This window comes from Triticum urartu, chromosome 7A (genome assembly GCF_056163025.1).
Source record: "Triticum urartu cultivar PI428250 chromosome 7A, HENAU_Tu73, whole genome shotgun sequence".
Classification (NCBI taxonomy): domain Eukaryota; kingdom Viridiplantae; phylum Streptophyta; class Magnoliopsida; order Poales; family Poaceae; genus Triticum; species Triticum urartu.
Window position 1 is genome coordinate 463,471,174 of NC_141879.1, and position 8,252 is coordinate 463,479,425.

The following is an 8,252-nucleotide window of genomic DNA, read 5'->3' on the forward strand; positions in this document are numbered from 1 at the left end:
CTTAAACGAGAGTTGTATAGCAATACATAATCACCTACATTAAACTCACGCTTTTGTATCCTTTTGTCATGCCATCTTTTAACCTTTTCTTTAAACAACTTGGCATTTTCATAAGCTTGGGTTCTCCATTCATCAAGTGAGCTAATATCAAATAACCTCTTTTCACCGGCAAGTTTGAAATCATAGTTGAGCTCTTTAATAGCCCAATATGCCTTATGTTCTAGTTCGAGAGGTAAGTGACATGCTTTTCCATATACCATTTTATACGGAGACATACCCATAGGATTTTTATATGCAGTTCTATAGGCCCATAATGCATCATCAAGTTTCTTGGACCAATTCTTTCTAGACCTATTGACAGTCTTTTGCAAAATTAATTTGAGTTCTCTATTACTCAATTCTACTTGACCACTAGACTATTGGTGATACGGAGATGAAATTCTGTGATTGACGTCATATTTAGCAAGCATTTTACGGAAAGCACCATGAATAAAATGTGAACCACCATCAGTCATTAAATATCTAGGGACTCCAAACCTCGGAAAAATAATTTCTTTAAGCATTTTAATAGAAGTGTTATGATCAGCACTACTAGTTGGAATAACTTCTACCCACTTAGTAACGTAATCAACAGCAACTAAAATATGTGTATATCCATTAGAGGCAGGAAAAGGTCCCATATAATCAAAGCCCCAAACATCAAACGGTTCAATAACAAGTGAATAGTTTATAAGCATTTCTTGACGTCTACTAATATTACCAATTCTTTGACATTCATCACAAGATAGGACAAACTTACGGGCATCCTTGAAGAGAGTAGGCCAATAAAAACAGGATTGCAATACCTTATATGCAGTTCTATCTCCCGCATGGTGTCCTCCATAAGTTTCGGAGTGGCACTTGCGTAGGACATGTTCCTGTTCATGCTCAGGTACACAACGTCTAATAACACCATCTACTCCTTCTTTATAAAGATGTGGGTCATCCCAAAAGTAATGTCTCAAATCATAGAAGATTTTTTTCTTTTGTTGGTATGTGAAGCTAGGTGGTATAAATTTAGCAACTACGTAATTAGCATAATCAGCATACCAAGGGGTGCTACGAGAAGTACTTATGACATTTAATTGTTCATCAGGAAAGCTATCATCAATAGGTAGTGGGTCATCAAGAACATTCTCTAACCTAGATAAGTTGTCTGCAATGGGGTTCTCAGCTCCTTTTCTATCAACAATATGCAAATCCGATTCTTGTAGCAAGAGAACCCATCTAATAAGTCTAGGTTTAGCATCTTTCTTCTCCATAAGATATTTAATAGCAGCATGATCAATGTGGATAGTTACTTTAGAATCAACAATATAAGGTCTGAACTTATCACAAGCAAATACAACTGGTAAAAGTTCTTTTTCAGTAGTAGCATAATTTCTTTGAGCATTGTCTAGAGTCTTACTAGCATAATGGATAACCTTTAATTTCTTATCAACTCTTTTCCCTAGAACAGCACCTACAGCATAATCTCTAGCATCACACATAATTTCAAAGGGTAAATTCCTCAGGTGGCTGAACAATAGGTGCAGAGACTAATGCTTTCTTAAGTATTTCAAATGCTTCTACACAATCATCATCAAAGACAAATGGTATATCTTTTTGTAATAAATTGGTCAGAGGCCGAGAAATTTTTGAGAAGTCCTTAATGAACCTCCTATAAAATACGACGTGACCAAGGAAACTTCTTATACCTTTGATGTCCTTGGGACATGGCATCTTTTCAATAGCATCAACCTTGGCTTTATCAACTTCAATACCTCTTTCAGAAACTTTATGCCCCAAGACAATACCTTCATTAACCATAAAGTGGCACTTTTCCCAATTCAAGACAAGATTAGTTTCTTCACATCTCTGCAAAACTCGATCAAGATTGCTCAAGCAATCATCAAAAGAAGATCCATAGACGGAAAAGTCGTCCATGAAAACTTCACAAAAGTCAGAGAATATAGCCATCATGCATCTTTGAAAGGTAGCAGGTGCATTACATAAACCAAAAGGCATTCATCTATAAGCAAAAGTACCAAAAGGGCATGTAAAAGTAGTCTTTGATTGATCCTTAGCCGACACAGGTATTTGAGAGAAACCAGAATAACCATCTAGAAAGCAGTAATGTGTATGTTTGCATAATCTTTCTAGCATTTCATCAATAAAAGGTAAGGGGTAATGATCTTTCTTAGTAGCCTTATTTAATTTACGGAAATCAATTACCATCCTATAACCGGTAATAATTCTTTGTGGAATCAATTCATCTTTATCATTAGGAACAACAGTAATACCTCCCTTCTTAGGGACACAATGAACAGGACTTACCCACTGACTATCAGCAACGGGATAAATTATACCTCCCTCCAGAAGCTTTAGTATTTCTTTTCTTACCACTTCTTTCATTTTAGGATTCAGACGTCGTTGAGGATCACGAATTGGTTTGGCATCTGCTTCCAAATTTATTTTTTGTTGGCATAGAGTGGGACTAATGCCCTTAAGATCATCAAGAGTATATCCAATAGCAGCACGGTGCTTCTTCAGAGTTTTCAATAATCTTTCTTCTTCATGCTCTGAAAGGTTAGCACTAATAATAATAGGATATATCTTCTTTTCATCAAGATACGCATATTTAAGATTATCAGGCAACGGTTTAAGCTCAAACACGGGATCACCATTAGGTGGAGGAGGATCCCCTAGGATTTCAACAGGCAAATTGTGTTTTAGCATAGGTTCTTGTTTAAAGAATACTTCATCTATTTCCCTTCTTTCAATCATAAACATATCATTCTCATGGTCTAGCAAATATTGTCCTAAAGGATCATTAGGAGGTACGGCAATAGAAGGAAGACCAATAATTTCGTCCTTACTAGGAAATTCTTATTCACGGTGTTGTTTACTAAATTTAGAGAAATTAAACTCATGAGTCATATCATCCAAGCCAATAGTAACAACATTCTTTTCGCAGTCTATCCTAGCATTAACTGTATTCAAGAAGGGTCTACCAAATATAATGGGACAAAAGCTATCTTGTGGGGAACTAAGAACAAGAAAATCAGAAGGATATTTAGTTTTCCCGCAAAAGACTTCAACATCTCTAACAATTCCCATTGCTGAAATAGTATCTCTATTAGCAAGTTTAATTGTGACATCAATATCTTCTAACTCGGCAGGTGCAATTTCATGCTTGATTTCTTTATACAAGTCATAAGGTATAACACTAGCACTAGCACCCATATCACATAAGCCATAATAACAATGATCTCCTGTTTTAACAGAAATAACAGGCACGCCTACCACAGGTCTATGTTTATCTTTAGCACAAGGTTTATCAATTCTAGCAGTTTCACCACAGAACTGAATAACATGCCCATCAATATTACCAGACAAGAGCTCTTTAACAATAGCAACATTAGGTTCAACTTTAACTTGTTCAGGAGGTGTATATGTTTTAATATTGCTTTTACGAACCACAGTTGAAGCTTTAGCATGATCCTTTATCCTAACAGGGAAAGGTGGTTTCTCAACATAAGAAGTAGGAACAATAGGATCATTATAAGTGATAGTCTTTTCTTCAACTTTAATAGGTGCAGCTACTTTTACTTCTATGGGAGGATGATATTTAAACCACTTCTCCTTAGGGAGATCAACATAAGTAGCCAAAGATTCACAGAAAGAAGCTACTATCTCAGAATCAAGTCCAAATTTAGTGCTAAACTTACGGAAAATATCGGTATCCATAAAAGCTTTAACACAATCAAACTTAGGTGTCATACCTGACTCCTTACCATTGCCGAGGTCCCAATCTTCAGAATTGCATTTAATTCTATCCAATAAATCCCATCTAAATCCAATAGTCTTCATCATAAAAGAGCCAGCACAAGAAGTATCGAGCATGGTGCGATTATTTTCAGAAAGCCGAGCATAAAATTTTTGAAGAATTGTTTCTCTTGGAAGATCATGATTGGGGCATGAATATAACATTGAGTTAAGCCTCCCCCAAGCTTGAGCTATGCTTTCTCCTTCGCGAGGCCAAAAATTATATATATAATTGTGATCACGATGAACAAGATGCATAGGATAAAACTTCTGATGAAATTCCAATTTCAATCCTTTGTAATTCCAAGACCTCATATCATCACATAGCCTATACCATGTCGATGCATCTCCCCTCAAAGATAAGGGGAAGACCTTCTTCTTAACAACATCTCCAGAAACACTTGCAAGCTTAAATAATCCACAAACTTCATCCACATATATTAGATGTTCATCAGGACGTTTTGTTCCATCTCCTAAAAAAGGATTAGCTAGCAGTTTTTCTATTATACCCGAAGGAACTTCATAAGGAATTTCATTTTCAATAGGTTCAGTAGGTTGAGGAGCAACTCTTTTCTCTACTGGTCGGGGTGAAGATACCCCGAACAAGCCCCTCAGAGGATTACTTTCCATAGTAACAAGTGACAGTAAATTTCAGCACACTATATAAATTTTTCCTTACCAAATTCCACCTACCAAAGGCGCTTCACTCCCCGACAACGGCGCCAGAAAAGAGTCTTGATGACCCACAAGTATAGGGGATCTATCGTAGTCCTTTCGATAAGTAAGAGTGTCGAACCCAACGAGGAGCAGAAGGAAATGATAAACGGTTTTCAGCAAGGTATTCTCTGCAAGTACTGAAATAAGTGGTAACAGATAGTTTTGTGATGAGATAATTTGTAACGGGCAACAAGTAACAAAAGTAAATAAAGTGCAGCAAGGTGGACCAATCCTTTTTGTAGCAAAGGACAAGCCTGGATAAACTCTTATATAAGGAAAAGAGCTCCCGAGGACACATGGGAATATCGTCAAGCTAGTTTTCATCACGTTCATATGATTCGTGTTCGGTACTTTGATAATTTGATATGTGGGTGGACCGGTGCTTGGGTGCTGTTCTTACTTGAACAAGCATCCCACTTATGATTAACCTCTATTGCAAGCATCCGCAACTACAACAAAAGTATTAAGGTAAACCTAACCATAGCATGAAACATATGGATCCAAATCAGCCCCTTACGAAGCAACGCATAAACTAGGGTTTAAGCTTCTGTCACTCTAGCAACCCATCATCTACTTATTACTTCCCAATGCCTTCCTCTAGGCCCAAATAATGGTGAAGTGTTATGTAGTTGATGTTCACATAACACCACTAGAGGCTAGACAACATACATCTCATCAAAATATCGAACGAATACCAAATTCACATGACTACTAATAGCAAGACTTCTCCCTTGTCCTTAGGAACAAACGTAACTACTCACAAAGCATATTCATGTTCATAATCAGAGGGGTAATAATATGCATAAAGGATCTGAACATATGATCTTCCACCAATTAAACCAACTAGCATCAACTACAAGGAGTAATTAACACTACTAGCAACCTACTAGCACCAATCCCGGACTTGGAGACAAGAATTGGATACAAGAGATGAACTAGGGTTTTGAGATGAGATGGTGTTGATGAAGATTTTGATGGAGATTGCCCTCTCCCGATGAGAGGAGCGTTGGTGATGACGATGACGATGATTTCCCCCTCCGGGAGGGAAGTTTCCCCGGCAGAACAGCTCTGCCGGAGCTCTAGATTGGATCCGCCAAGGTTCCGCCTCGTGGCGGCGTAGTTTCGTCCCGAAAGGTTGCCTCGTAATTTTTCTCGACGAAAGACTTCATATAGGAGAAGATGGTCATCGGAGAGCCACCAGGGGGCCCATGAGGTAGGGGGCACGCGCCCCCACCCTCGTGAGAAGGGTGTGGGCCCCTGGTCTTCATCTTTGGCGATGATTTTTCATTATTTATTTAAGGTGTTCCGTGGAGTTTCAGGACTTTTGGAGTTGTGCAGAATAGGTCTCTAATATTTGCTCCTTTTCCAGCCCAAAATTCCAGCTGCCGGCATTCTCCCTCCTTATGTAAACCCTGTAAAATAAGAGAGAATAGCCATAAGTATTGTGACATAATGTGAAATAACAACCCAAAATGCAATAAATATTGATATAAAAGCATGATGCAAAATGGACGTATCAATGCACAAGCAGTATTCCCGCTTAGTACAAGTGAAGGCTAGAAAAAGACTGGGAAGCGACCAGCTAGAGAGCGACGACAGTCATGAACATGCATTAAAATTAATCAACACCGAATGCAAGCATGAGTAGCATATAATGCACCATGAACATAAATATCATAGAGGCTATGTTGATTTTGTTTCAACTACATGCGTGAACATGTGCCAAGTCAAGCCACTCGAATCATTCAAAGGAGGATACCACCCTATCATACCACATCACAACCATTTTAATAGCATGTTGGCACGCAAGGTAAACCATTATAAACTCCTAGCTAATTAAGCATGGCATAAGCAACTACAATCTCTAATTGTCATTGTAAACATGTTTCTTTCATAATAGGCTGAATTAGGAACGATGAACTAATCATATTTACAAAAACAAGATAGGTCAAGTTCATACCAGCTTTTCTCATCTCAATCAGTTCATTATATATCGTCATTATTGCCTTTCACTTGCACAACCGAACGGTGTGGAAAATAATAATAGTGCACGTGCATTGGACTAAGCTGGAATCTAAAAGCATTCAATTCATGGGAGAAGACAAGGTAATATGGGCTCTTTGTTAGATCAACAATAATGCACATGAGAGCCACTCAACATTTTCATCATGGTCTTCTCCTCTCGACCCCCAAAGGAAAGAAAAGAAACAAAACTATTTACACGGGAAAGCTCCCAACAAGCAAAAGAAGAACGAGAAATATTTTTGGGTTTTCTTTTTAATTACTACTACAGGCATGGAAAGTAAACTAGCTACAACTAATTTTTTTGGTTTTTCTTAAGATTTTTCAAACACATAAGAAGAAAGCTTAAAAGGAAATTAAACTAGCATGGATGATACAATGAAAAAGTATGAGCACCTGGCATGAGTGTGTGAACATGAATGTAATGTCGGTGAGAAATACATACTCCCCCAAGCTTAGGCTTTTGGCCTAAGTTGGTCTATGCCCATGGATCAAAACTATAGTTGGGGTCGTACTGAGAAGGGTCATCAGATTGCCACTGGCTGGCGATCTCCTCCGGATTCCACTGATAAACAGACTAACGGTGAGGGTCAGATGGTGGCTCCAGCTCTGCAACTGACATCTGGCTCTGGTAGGCATGAATGTCCTCCAGCGGAACAAGGTACTTGCCTGAAAATATGTTAAACAAAGAGGGCGCACGCAAGGTAATAAACTCACAATATTTTTTGTTAAATATCAATTTATATTTGAGTGTCTTATTCTTATCCTTAACAATAAACTCATGTGCTACCATACTCTTATAACCTAGAGCAATAGAAGGTAGCAACTTTTCCTCTTTCTCACAATGCCTGATAGATATGTTAAAGTGTGCAGCAAGGCGCGAGGAAAGATGCCTCCGAGGATGGGGCCCTTAGTATGGTTTAGATTTAACCGTTTAGCAACAATAGCGCCTAAACTAAAAGTAGTGTCCTGAAACAAGGCATGGCGCAAAATAACAATATCAGGGGCACTAAGGTTTCCACAGTTCCCACGACCAATTAAGCATCTACTAGCAAATATTGCAAAGTAACGTAAAATAGGAAAATGTATGCTAGTGATTCTTGCATCGGAAACTTTCCTTGTTTCCCCTACAGCAATCATATCAATAAATCCCTCCACATCATTACGATGTGGTTCCTCTATGCTGCCCTCAAAGGGTATCAAACAGATCCGGCAAAAATCACAAAGTGACATCTCCTTATGCTCATCATATAAATAAAATTCCACCGAAGGTGGTGATCTCCTAGCATGGAAATGAAATTTTTGCACAAAGATATTAGTGAGTAAGAGGTACTATTCACGCTGGTCGTGGAGGAAGGCGGTGAGGCCTGCATTCTCAGCCAAACGGTAAAAATCTTCATGAATCCTGGCCTCTTTCAAGAACTCATCACAAGGCCATTCACATGGCCGAACCTTCGCAGTACAAGGGAGATTATACATGGGCTTCTTGTTCTCTTCACTTTGCTTATCCTTCGAGCTTTGGCTCGATGAGCCCCTCAAAAATCTCTTCATCTTTTTCTGAAAATTTCTGAAATTTTTAGTAACTTAAAATAGAAGTGAACCATACTCAACAAAATTGATAGCAACTACTCCTACAAGTTCCTAGAGGCTATATCATGCATTAAAAC